The sequence below is a fragment of the Pseudophryne corroboree genome, chromosome 10 (genome assembly GCF_028390025.1).
Source record: "Pseudophryne corroboree isolate aPseCor3 chromosome 10, aPseCor3.hap2, whole genome shotgun sequence".
Lineage (NCBI taxonomy): Eukaryota > Metazoa > Chordata > Amphibia > Anura > Myobatrachidae > Pseudophryne > Pseudophryne corroboree.
This window is the reverse complement of record NC_086453.1, coordinates 30,638,759-30,652,388: the sequence shown is the minus strand read 5'-3', so window position 1 is coordinate 30,652,388 and position 13,630 is coordinate 30,638,759. Positions and strand designations below refer to the sequence as shown.

The window sequence follows — 13,630 nt, the reverse complement described above, 5'->3', positions numbered from 1 at the left end:
TGCAGTACATGGTATTGCCTGGGGGAGGGAGCAGTAATGACGCAGTACATGGCATTGCGCAGGGAGGGCGTGGTAATGACGCAGTACATGGCACTGCACGGGTGGGCACGGTAATGATGCAGTACATAGAATTGTGCAGGGGAGGGTGCGGTAATGACGCAGTACATGGCATTGCGCGGTAGATGCAGTGCATGGCATTGCCGGGGGGGGTGGTGCTGCTGTAACGACGTAGTACATGGCATTGCACGGTAATGACGCAGTACATGGCATTGCGCGGTAGATGCAGTACATGGCATTGCCCGGGGCATTGCGCAGTAGTGACGCAGTACATGGCATTGCGCAGTAATGGCGCAGTACATGGCATTGCACAGTAATGACGCAGTACATGGCATTGCGCAGTAATGACGCAGTACATGGCATTGCGCAGTAATGGCGCAGTACATGGCACTGCGCAGTAATGGCGCAGTACATGGCACTGCGCAGTAATGGCGCAGTACATGGCACTGCGCAGTAATGGCGCAGTACATGGCACTGCGCAGTAATGACGCAGTACATGGCATTGCGCAGTAATGACGCAGTACATGGCATTGCGCAGTAATGACGCAGTACATGGCATTGCGCAGTAATGGTGCAGTACATGGCATTGCGCAGTAATGGTGCAGTACATGGCATTGCGCGGTAGATGCAGTACATGGCATTGCCCGGGGCATTGCGCAGTAGTGACGCAGTACATGGCATTGCGCAGTAATGGCGCAGTACATGGCATTGCACAGTAATGACGCAGTACATGGCATTGCGCAGTAATGGCGCAGTACATGGCACTGCGCAGTAATGACGCAGTACATGGCATTGCGCAGTAATGACGCAGTACATGGCATTGCGCAGTAATGACGCAGTACATGGCATTGCGCAGTAATGACGCAGTACATGGCATTGCGCAGTAATGACGCAGTACATGGCATTGCGCAGTAATGACGCAGTACATGGCATTGCGCAGTAATGACGCAGTACATGGCATTGCGCAGTAATGGTGCAGTACATGGCATTGCGCAGTAATGGCGCAGTACATGGCATTGCGCAGGGGAGGGCAGACCTTGATTGGTTCAGATCTTGAAAGGCCCTTGCTCCTCATAGCACAAATCCCATATCATACGTGCGCTGGTCAGTACTGTGTGTACCGGGTTATTTTCAGCATCTTGTTTTGCATGGGCCGTTGCTGTGTGTTCTGTTGTGCGGTTGCAATTCTTAGTTTTTATTATATTCTGTGGTGTACAGGGGAAACCCCCAGTGGGCTGCACTACCTGAGAGCCCACCCCCTCCCCTAGGAATCATGTTCCAGACTGTGCACTTTAATTATACATATGTTACAGTAGACTGCACAGTACTATGGTGTATTTACTATAGTGCATTCTGTTTTTAATCTGGTACATTATCATGCATGCACTGTCTGGCAGTATTTCTATATTTATCAAGGGGCCCAGACCATGGATTATTTCATGGGGGTCAGTTCAATTCAGCGACAGTTGAATAGCAGCGGGAGTTAGCTCCCGTCGCTATTCAATTCAGCTCACGTTAAGTCGGTGAGAACGGGCCTTCACCGACTAAACAGGTTGAATTGTCGGGAGAACAGGCATTCTCCGACTTAACTCCCCCTCACGATGCTGATTCCCGACAGAATCAGCCTCGCGCCGGCCGCGCGGCAGCACTTTTGTCGGATTTCCTCTCTCATCCCCCGGGGGTGAGAGAAGAATTCCCGATAATTGGTGTCACTTGGCACTGTATTGAATACTGCCGGGAGCTAACTCCCGGCGCTATTCAACTGACACTGAATTGAATCGACCCCATGGTTAGCCAAACCTTTATGGAGGCTGGCCACACCCCTAAGCATGGGGCCCCTACGACTGCATTCCCCCGTTGGGCCCTGATGCATGAAATGCATGTGTAAGATTTAGCCACACAGTGATTCCTTTAAAAATCATCCCTTTGAAGCCAAAAAGTGTGCCGGATGTAATGCAGTCCAGAGGTGCGGGTTCCTAGTCGAACTCTGACATTTTTTTTAAAAGTGGCAATCATGAACAAAGCAAAACCATGCCTTTTAAATGGTTGCCGCTTTAAAAAAAAAAAAACGTCCACGTATGGCAGGGAACCCGCACCTCTGGCCCACTCGGACTTAAATCCGGCCCAATATGTCAAGTAGCCTAAAGGATAATCTTTCACTTTATAACTTTTAAATACTTGAAGTTCCAAATTTATTATGTTCACCGAAATCTCTGGAAAATCTTAGTTCTAGTGTGGTTGGCGGTGTACCCTGGTTTTGATATATAGTATACCGTAATGTATGTTTGGATGGTGTAATCCAGTTTACCAAACTTCTAATTTAGGGTACCGGTAGTTTCCCCCCCCCCACCACCATCTGATGCATGAATGCTGTTCTGAAACCGGTTACTTTGCAAATCTTGGAGCCCGGTATTTCCAAAGCGCTGAGATTTGAGAAAACCTGATGTAAGTTTTTTAGCATAGTTTTTTTTTTTTTTTGATCCCTGATGCTCCGACTTGATCTAATTGGATGGCAGAAATAGGGAAGGACAGGCAGTTACAGCATTCTAGTGCAGCAGCGGCAATTAAAAGAGCGATGCCTGATTTGTGGATTGGGTGAAGTAGGAGATGCACCTCCCATGGTGGGAGACATATCTAATGAAGGCTTGACACATCTTCCCCATTCCCCCATGGTTCCTAGTATAGTACAGGTGCACGCGTGTTGTGGGTGTGGAAGGCAGTGAGAAATACTGAAGCTATTTCTGCTTTTCTTACAGGGGGAATACCTGCTGATGTCCCCAGACAGAACCAGTGCTGGCAGGCAATCCATCTACTGACTCCTTGGTGGCAGAAGAGGCGTTTGTGAGGGAGAACCCAGAGGTAGAAGAGAAAGTAGTTTGGGTGCCTTCGTTGCTTTGGACTCTGCTATGTCCCTGCTCATTTGTGAGGTGAAGGAAGAAGATCTGACAGATGGATATGCTGATACCACTGCCATCATCCCACGACCAGCTGAGGTCACCATGCAGACTGCAACTTCTATGTCCGGGGCATGCTCTGGCCAAGGTGGATGCCATCCTGCTTATGACGGTCAATCCCTCGCAATTGTTACAGTAGACAGGGATCGCGTGACCCCTGCCCCCTGTGCGTTTGGATCACCTGCCTGGTTCTTCTTCGGGGTTCCAGGTGGATCCTCCAACCTGCAGCGTGAGCTTGTGGTCACCTGCATACTCTGCCAAGCCCAGGTGCGTCGGGGAACTAACCCAGGCAAGGTGGGGACCACCTGCCTCTTCACTCACCTTGAGAGGCGCCATAACATGACCCGGCAAGAGGTGTACGAGCAAGCAGCGGCTTCCGGGTACTGTGGTCCCAGTACGATAGTTGCTACGACTTGGGAATACAGCAGTGGTGGAAACCTATCCTCCCGTGTTCCTGCTAAGAGGCAAGCTGCTTCCTCCTCCTCGGAGGAAGGTGAAGGCGGACGTGGGCCCAAGCAACAGGCTACTATTTCTCCCGCTACTGCTTCTGACCCTCCCATCATCCTTGGTTCTTCCTCACAACCGTGCCACCCAAATCCTAGTCAGCAGGCAGATAGGCAGAGCCAGAGTGGGTCCAGGTCTTCTACCTACCGCCAAGCATTGCGTGACCGCCTGCTTGGCAGCGTGCACATGTTTTGTGAGGTGTGCCATGCCCTGGTGCTGTCAGGGGAGAGGAGCCAGAGCGTGCGGGACCTGGCGCTGGAGACGCACTTCTCCACTAAGCATCCTCACATGTTCAACCGCTTGAAGCGCGGGGCAGCCAGGGACGTGCGCATTGGTGGCTTGGGCCCCTACTCTGCTCTTCCTTCTGGCTCTTTGTCACCCTCTTCTGCCTCACATTGACCTTGACTATAGTTTTACTTCTATGTATTGCACATCTGGCCCAATACCAATTTCCCGGGCCTTTTCATGACTGCCAGCATTGTCTGCCATGAGCCCAGGAAGTCACTGGACCACTGCCGGCTGCAACACTGGTTCTTGTCATATGTTTTGTATTTTAAAAACATCATTTTTCTTTTTTCACATTTGTTGGTTGTCATAATTTAATTGCAGTCTTCAGACATTTACTAAGCCCTCGCTACGCATTCCCTCCTTTTGTAACTACCGCTGAGACCTTTGGTGCAGAGAAGACGAAGCTCTCCGCCTCCGTGGCTATTCTCCTTCTACTGTCGTACTCTGCCTGAAGAAGAGAATCCGGTGTGTAGCGCTCCCCTGTCTCTCGTCTGTCTCGCAGCCATGTTTTATTTGTTGTGTTTGTCCTGGTTAATAGTGGGCGATGTGGTTGGATGTACAGTTCATTTATGGAACCGTTTAATTGGCTGGTTCATTTGAGCATCCCCGGAAAGCTGATTTTGAGTCGTTCTATGAGCAGAACAATATTATCGGGGTTATTCAATGCATGTCGGATCCTCTCCGACGGAGAGGATCTGACAGTGCAGTATTCAATTAGCGGGCAATTCCGAAAGGTTTTGCCAGTTTCCGACAATGCTGATCTGACTTTTTTTGAAGTTGGATCAGCATTGTCGAAAACGGGCTAATCCGCCGATCCACGTGTTTTTTCCGACAAGTCGGAAAAACGTCAGCTGCATTGAATAGGTCGAATCCTGTTTCCGACTAGACGGCAGTTCCGACTTCAATTGAATAGACCCCTATGTGGGAGTCCAGTAATTATTCTTCCTTCTAGCCCTGTTGGAGAACACCTGGCCGCGCTACTCTGGGACGTATGCCAACAGGAAGTCGCCAAGCAGACACAAGAGAGTCTGTATTGTATTGTGTTGTGGACTGGTTCTAGGTTAGCATGCTCTCTTGGGAGATGCTTAGGCTTCATGCACAATTATTATTTATTAACAGCTTCTTACATAGCGCAGCATATTCCCATATTCCGTTGCGCTTTACATTGGAACAACAGTAATGGAACAAAACTGGGTAATAACTGACAGATATAGAGGGAGGAAGGCCCTGCTCTCAAGCTTACAGTCTTAGGGAGCTTCACACAAGATTTCAGGATGTCTACTGTGGTGGCTATTGGAGTAGCTAGTGGTGGTGGGTTTCTTCAGTCCTGCTTGTCAAAATGTAAATTGTTTTCTTGTCCCAGGATGGGTATTAGGTACTAATCGCTGCAGCCGTGACCGTCACCTTTCCCTACCCTGTGGTTAGATTTCCGGGTGCCATTATCCTCTTCCTACCAATGGCTATAACTGCTACTGGTATGAGAGGTCATTTGCGCGTACCCTAAACTATTCTCCCACTTAATGCAAGGTTGCAGGCTTGCCCGATGGCTCGTCCACCAGAGTTGGGATGTGTAAATACAATGGCATGGTTTGGTCACCTCTGCCCACACCTGCTCCTGCAGCATCACCAAGCTATTGAGTGGGAGCTTCACTGGATGTTGGCAAACGTTAGGTTTCCTCAAATGGGGCAGGTCAGGAGAAGTAAGGCCAGATCTTGCCTGATTTAAAAAATTCATAGTCAATTTCTTCCTGGCATTAATAAACATTTAGATTTGGCACCACTATGGTCACCTACACAAACACTAATCTCACAGTGGCCACATAGTGTGGTTCTACTCTGATATCCCCGCCCTTCCTTCTATAAGTGCCCGTAATAAGCTACATTAATAATGCCCTCTGACTCCTGTCCATGGTGACTCAACTGGTCAGCGGCTTTTTTCTCTAACGTCCTAGTGGATGCTGGGAACTCCGTAAGGACCATGGGGAATAGCGGGCTCCGAAGGAGGCTGGGCACTCTAGAAAGATCTTAGACTACCTGGTGTGCACTGGCTCCTCCCACTATGACCCTCCTCCAAGCCTCAGTTAGATTTCGTGCCCGGCCGAGGTTGGATGCACACTAGGGGCTCTCCTGAGCTCTTAGAAAGTTATAGTCTTAGAATTTGTTATTTTCAGTGAGACCTGCTGGCAACAGGCTCACTGCAGCGAGGGACTAAGAGGAGAAGAAGCGAACTCGCCTGCTTGCAGCCGGATTGGGCTTCTTAGGCTACTGGACACCATTAGCTCCAGAGGGATCGACCGCAGGCCCAGCCTTGATGTTCGGTCCCGGAGCCGCGCCGCCGTCCCCCTTACAGAGCCAGAAGCAAGAAGATGGTCCGGAAAATCGGCGGCATGAAGACTCTGTCTTCACCAAGGTAGCGCACAGCACTGCAGCTGTGCGCCATTGCTCCTCTCACACACTTCACACTCCGGTCACTGAGGGTGCAGGGCGCTGGGGGGGGCGCCCTGAGGCAGCAATAAAAACACCTTGGCTGGCTAAAATACCTCAATATATGGCCCCAGGGGCTATATATGAGGTAAATACCCCTGCCAGAATTCCATAAAAAACGGGAGAATAGGCCGCGAAAAAGGGGCGGAGCCTATCTCCTCAGCACACTGGCGCCATTTTTCCCTCACAGCTCGGCTGGAAGGAAGCTCCCTGGCTCTTCCCTGCAATTCTACAGTACAGTAAGAGGGAAAAGAGAGGGGGGGCATTAAAATTGGCACTGTATACAGTATATTATATAAAAAGCAGCTATTAGGGACATAACTCAGTTAGTCCCTGTATATATATAGCGCTCTGGTGTGTGCTGGCATACTCTTACTCTGTCCCCCCAAAGGGCTTTTGTGGGTCCTGTCCTCGTTTAGAGCATTCCCTGTGTGTCTGCGGTGTGTCGGTACGGCTGTGTCGACATGTTGAATGAGGAGGCTTATATGGTGACAGAACAGAGGCCGATATATGTGATGTCGCCCCCTGTGGGGCCGACACCAGAGTGGATGGATAGGTGAAAGGTATTAACCGACAGTGTCAACTCCTTACATAAAAGGGTGGATGATGTAACAGCTGTGGGACAGCCGGCTTCGCAGCCCGCGCCTGCCCAGGCGTCTCAAAGGCCATCAGGGGCTCAAAAACGCCCGCTCTCTCAGATGGCAGACACAGATGTCGACACGGAGTCTGACTCCAGTGTCGACAAGGTGGAGACATATACACAATCCACTAGGAACATCCGTGACGTGATCCCGGCAATAAAAAATGTGTTATACATTTCTGACTTTAACCCAAGCACCTCTAAAAATGGGTTTTAGGTTTGGGGAGAAAAAACAGGCAGTGTTTTGTTCCCCCATCAGATGAATAAATGAAGTGTGTGAAAGCGTGGGTTCCCCCGTTAAGAAACTGGTAATTTATAAAAAGTTACTGATGGCGTACCCTTTCCCGCCAGGTGGATAAGTTACGCTGGGAGATATCCCCTAGGGTGGATAAGGCGCTCACACGTTTGTCAAAAAAGGGGGCACTGCCGTCTTAGGATACGGCCACTTTAATAGGTACCTGTTGATAAAAAACAGGAGGCTATCCTGAAGTCTGTATTTACACACTCAGGTACTAGACTGAGAGCTGCAGATAGTGCTGCTGCAGCGTGGTCGGTGACCCTGTCAAACAGGGATACTAGTTGGCAAACATAAAAACATATTAAAGACGTCGTCTTATATATGGGGGATGCACAGAGGGATATTTTGCCGGCTGGAATCCAAAATAAATGTAATGTCCATTCTGTCAGGAGGGTATTAGAGACCTGTCACTGGACAGGTGATGCTGACTTAAAAAGCGCATAGAGAGCCTTATAAGGGTGAGGAATTATTTGGGGATGGTCTCTGGGACCTCGTATCCACAGCAACTGCTGGGAAGAAATAATTTTACCTCAGGTTTCCTCACAGACAAAGGTACAGTCCTTTCGGCTTCAGAAACAAATGGCGCTTCCTTTCTGTACAGAGACAAGGGTAGAGGGAAAAAAGCTGCACCAGTCAGCCTGTTCCCAGAATCAAGATTCTTCCCCCGCCTCCTGTGAGGCCACACCATGACGCGGGTGCTCCACAGGTGTAGCCAGGTACGGTGGGGGGCCGTCTCAAAAATTTCAGCAATTAGTGGGCTCGCTCACAGGTGGATCCCTGTTTCTTTCAAGTAGTATTTCAGGGGTACAAGCTGGAATTCGAGATGTCTCCCCCCAGCCGTTTCCTAAAATATGCCTTGCTGACAACTCCCTCAGGCAGGGAGGCTGTGCTAGAGGCAATTAATAAGCGGTATTCACAGCAGGTAATACTCAAGGTGCCCCTACTTCAACAAGGACGGGGTTACTATTCCACACGGGTTGGGGTACCGAAACCGCATGGTTCGGTGTGACCCATTTTATATTTAAAATCCTTGAACACAAAAATTCAAGTTCAAGATGGAATCGCTCAGGGCGGTTATTCCAAGCCTGGACGAGGGGGATTACATGGTATCCTGGGACATCAAGGATGCTTACCTGCATGTCCCCATTTACCATCCTCGCCAGGAGTACCTCAGATTTGTGGTACAGGATTACCATTACCAAGTCCAGACACTGCCGTTTGGACTGTACATGGCACCGAGGGTGTTTTATCAAGGTAATGGCCGAAATGTTGATACTCCTTCAAAAAAAGGGAGTTGTAATTATCCCGTACTTGGACAATCTCGTTATAAGGGCGAGGTCCAAGGAGCAGTTGGTAGTCGGGGTAGCACTATTTTGGAAAGTGCTACAACAGCATGGTTGGATTCTAAACAGTCCAAAGTCACAGCTGGTTCCTATGACACGTCTACTGTTCCTGGGGATGGTTCTGGACATAAACCAGAAATAGTGTTTCTCCCGGAGGAGAAAGCCAAGGAGTTGTCATCTCTAGTCAGAGACCTCCTGAAGCCAAAATAGGTAGCGGTGCATCATTGCACGCAAGTCCTGGGAAAAATGGTAGCTTCCTACGAAGCAATCCCATTAGGCAGGTTCCATACAAGAACTTTTCAGAGGGACCTGTTGGACAAGTGGTCCGGATCGCATCTTCCGATGCATAGGCTGATAACCCTGTCTCCAAGGACCAGGGTATCTCTACTGTGGTGGCTGCAGAGTGCCCATCTTCAAGAGGGCCGCAGGTTCGGCATACAGGACTAGGTCCTAGTGACCATGGATTCCAGCCTTTGAGGCTGGGAGGCAGTCACACAGGGAAGAAATTTCCAGGGACTTTGGTCAAGTCAGGTTATTTCCCTACACATAAATATTCTGGACCTGAGGGCCATTTACAATGCCCTGAGGCCGGCAAGGCCTCTGCTTCAAAACCAGCCGGTACTGATCCAATCAGACAACATCACGGCAGTCGCCCATGTAAACCAACAGGGCGGCACAAGAAGCAGGATGGCGATGGCAGAAGCCACAAGGATTCTCCGATAGGCGGAAAATCATGTGTTAGCACTGTCAGCAGTGTTCATTCCCGGAGTGGACAACTGGGAAGCAGATCTTCTCAACAGACACGACCTCCACCCGGGAGAATGGGGACTTCCTCCAGAAGTCTTCCAATAGGATTGTACACCATTGGGAAAGGCCACAGGTGGACATGATGGCGTCCCGCCTCAACAAAAAGCTATAAAAGATATTGCACCGGGTCAAGGGACCCTCAGGCGATAGCTATGGACGCTCTGGTAACACCGTGGGTGTACCAGTCGGTTTATGTGTTCTCCCCTCTGCCTCTCATACCAAAGGTACTGAGAATAATAAGAAGGCGAGGAGTAAGAACGATACTCGTGGATGGCCAAGAAGAGCTTGGTACCCAGAACTTCAAGAATTTATATCAGAGGACCCATGGCCTCTGCCACTCAGACAGGACCTGCGGCAGCAGGGGCCCTGTCTGTTCCAGGACTTACCGCGGCTGCGTTTGTCGGCATGGCGGTTGAACGCCGGATCCTGAAGGAAAAGGGCATTCCGGAGGAAGTCATTCCTACGCTTACTAAAGCCAGGAAAGAGGTTACAGCAACTCATTATCACCGCATATGGCGAAAATATGTTGCATGGTGTGAGGCCGAAAGGGCCCCAACAGAGGAATTTCAACTAGGTCGATTTCTGCATTTCCTGCAAGCAGGAGTGACTATGGGCCTTAAATTGGGTTCCATTAAGGTACAGATCTCGGCTCTGTCGATTTTCTTTCAAAAAGAACTAGCTTCAGTACCTGAAGTTCAGACATTTATAAAAGGAGTGCTGCAGAGTCAGCCCCCGTTTGTGCCTCCTGTGGCACCTTGGGATCTCAACGTGGTGTTGAGTTTCTTAAAATCACATTGGTTTGAACCACTAAAAACCGTGGATCTGAAATATCTCACGTGGAAGGTGGTTATGTTATTGGCCTTGGCTTCTGCCAGGCGAGTATCAAAGTTGGCGGCTTTGTCTTGTAAAAGCCCTTATTTGATTTTCCATATGGATAGGGCAAAATTGAGGACTCGTCCCCAGTTTCTCCCAAAGGTGGTGTCAGCGTTTCACCTGAACCAGCCTATTGTGGTGCCTAGGCTACTAGGGACTTGGAGGACTCCAAGTTGCTAGACGTTGTCAGGGCACTGAAAATATATGTTTCCAGAACGGCTAGAGTCAGAAAATCTGACTCGCTGTTTATCCTATATGCACCTAACAAGCTGGGTGCTCCTGCTTCTAAGCAGACTATTGCTCGTTGGATTTGTAGTACAATTCAGCTTGCACATACTGTGGCAGGCCTGCCACAGCCAAAATCTGTCAATGCCCATTCCACAAGGAAGGTGGGCTCATCTTGGGCGGCTGCCCGAGGGGTCTCGGCTTTACAACTTTGCCGAGCAGCTACTTGGTCAGGGGCAAACACGTTTGCAAAATTCTACAAATTTGATACCCTGGCTGAGGAGGACCTGGAGTTCTCTCATTCAGTGCTGCAGAGTCATCCGCACTCTCCCGCCCGTTTGGGAGCTTTGGTATAATCCCCATGGTCCTTACGGAGTTCCCAGCATCCACTAGGACGTTAGAGAAAATAAGAATTTACTCACCGGTAATTCTATTTCTCGTAGTCCGTAGTGGATGCTGGGCGCCCATCCCAAGTGCGGTTTATCTGCAATACTTGTACATAGTTATTGTTAACTAAATCGGGTTATTGTTGAGCCATCTGTTGAGAGGCTCTATTGTTTCATACTGTTAACTGTGTTTCATATCACGAGTTGTACGGTGTGATTGGTGTGGCTGGTATGAGTCTTACCCGGGATTCAAAATCCTTCCTTATTGTGTACGCTCGTCCGGGCACAGTACCTAACTGAGGCTTGGAGGAGGGTCATAGTGGGAGGAGCCAGTGCACACCAGGTAGTCTAAGATCTTTCTAGAGTGCCCAGCCTCCTTCGGAGCCCGCTATTCCCCATGGTCCTTACGGAGTTCCCAGCATCCACTACGGACTACGAGAAATAGAATTACCGGTGAGTAAATTCTTATTTTTTTGTAGCTCGCCCATCAACTGCAAATCTCCTAATGACCTGAAATAATGCGTAGTTATCGTTACTACATCAAAGCCACTTCAAGGACCAAATGTATTAAGCCTTAACAAGAGATAGTGGAGATGGCTAAAAGAGAGATAAAGTACCAGCCAATCAGCTCCTGTCATTTTTCAAACACAGCCTGTAACATGACAGGAGCTGATTGGCTGGTACTTTATCAGTCTGTATCTGTCTACACTTTGGGGATCATTCCGAGTTGATTCTAAATTTAGCACAGCTACGATCATCTTCCCTGACATGCGGGGGGACGCCCAGCACAGGGCTAGTCCACCCCGCATGTCAGTCCCTGCCCCCCCGCACAAGTGCAAAAGCATCGCACAGCATCTGTACTAAACCTGTAAAAAAAAAAAAACACACACAGAGAAAGCACATCCCTGTGATGCTAATTGAATTGCCCACTATTATTTGGCTGGCTTTGCAATAGGTTCTAGACCCGATGCTAAGTATTTCCGGGATTTGACTACATTTTAGCTTGGATTCTCAGTAAAGAATATCAGATAAGCTATATATATATATATGTGGTTGCTCTAGGAGATGCCGTGTTTGTTTTATTACGTTTATAATTATTTTATTTACAGTTGGGAGCGTTCCAGATCAAGTCTCAGTGATTTTTCCTAAAATAACGATTTTTAGGAAAAATCAGACATGGAGAAAAAAGTTAAATTTTCAGTCCTCTTAATTGAATTGGAGACCCTCCAATTGAATCCCCTCCCATGTATATCTATTTATTTATTTATTTATTGTTTTGTTATACAATATGTGAACAATGTGATTGTATTTTGTCCTATGGCTCCCTCTAGTGTCTGAAAGGCAGATTTCTACTTCAAACTTAGAGATTGTCTATATATTAATCGCAAAATTCCTGCTCCATTCCTATGAGTAGATGATTACTGCATTACTGAGAAGTCTGCATGTGGAATATTTGTCTATCCTCCCTTAGGCCCATGAGGGCTGGACTGTAGAGCTACTGAGACATCTGGTTCTAGGTTGGTCATTGGTAGTGTAGTCGGCAACATATAACCAGTTTACTGCAAGTCATGTATACTCTGTACTCCGCCATTGGACCACATTAACACAGTGGAAGTTTCAGGTGACACAACTTATGAGCAGAAGAGGAACTGCAATTTTCTTAAGCTGTCATTAGCTTGTTCTATGGTTTGAGGAAAGGGCACAATTTTTTGGGTTGCTGCCAAAGGAAATCAAGATTGCCCTGTCCAGAATTCGTCCTAGATGAAGATGACTTTGGGTCTAGTAATATCACGGTCGTGTCCTATCGCTCTTGGTTGAACAGGTATATTTGTATGGAATTCTGAGCAGATTTTAAACTTTTTTCCTTGGAGTTGTATTCAAGTTTACTCCAGAGCTTGACAAATTTTTCTAAAATCCAGGAGCTGGAATGATAGTGTAAGAGCCAGACCACCTCCCTTACCCCCCCCCCCCTCCCTTCACCAGCGCAGCTACATTACTGAGCTGCATCTCCCCTTCCCCCCACCTCCCAAGTAAACCAACCCCCACGACCACACAACTAAGGGAGAACTCCCAGGCAGACCAGCCCTCCCGCGTATCCCCCGGGCACACAATCCCCTCCACCCTGTGGCCGCATCACTACCCCCTCAGAAGCTGCAGTCCTCGGCCATGCAGAGACCCTCTTATCGGAGAGCTCATTTTTAGCCAGAGTTTGGAGACGGCAGGCAGGGACGGACAGGCACAACATTCAGCGCAGTCCGGGATGCACTTCTGTGTGTGGAATGGCTGCTGCAATAAGGCACACCCATGAGTTTCCGCTGGGGCTCACGGAGATCTCCTTCCTCCCTCCCTGCATAATCTGGTAGCCAGGCAGCAAAATTTAGGGGCCACGGGATTTAGGGGCCATGGCCCCTGGGATTTGTCGAGCCCTGGTTTACTCTATATGGAATTTTGCCATGGGCAGCTGTGGTGGCTTTTACTAGCACATAAAACTGAAGGTGTTATTATATTTATATTATGTATTATCAGCGATCAACAGATAATTATCCTAAAAAGTGAGAACAGTATTGAAATGAAGACCTGGTCCTCTCAGATACAAGAACACTAGAGCAGTTTATAGTAGTCTTTTAATGTAGAGACAAATGGTCTGAATCAGAGTTTTGTGCAAAGCAAAACAAAAAGCAAGTAACTTTGTACCTGGGCAAACCATGCTGCACTGCAGGTGGGGCAGATGTAACGTGCTGGATGGGGTGGTGTGCTATGTCTGTATAGAG

At 48.6% G+C, this 13,630-nt stretch overlaps 1 protein-coding gene across 4 annotated transcripts in view; it reads left to right on the top strand.

Annotated features, from left to right (window-relative positions):
• CTU1 (cytosolic thiouridylase subunit 1) overlaps positions 1–13,630 on the top strand; it is a 47,634-nt gene that overhangs the window by 664 nt on the left and 33,340 nt on the right. For 2 of the 4 annotated variants that reach the window (XM_063942262.1, XM_063942261.1), the window contains exon 2: positions 2,814–4,268. The exons of 1 other annotated variant lie outside the window; for it this stretch is intronic. The gene's annotated coding sequence lies outside the window, so the exon portion shown is untranslated. The remainder of the gene's footprint in view (positions 1–2,813; positions 4,269–13,630) is intronic. One more of the 4 variants, XM_063942263.1, reaches the window with a different exon arrangement.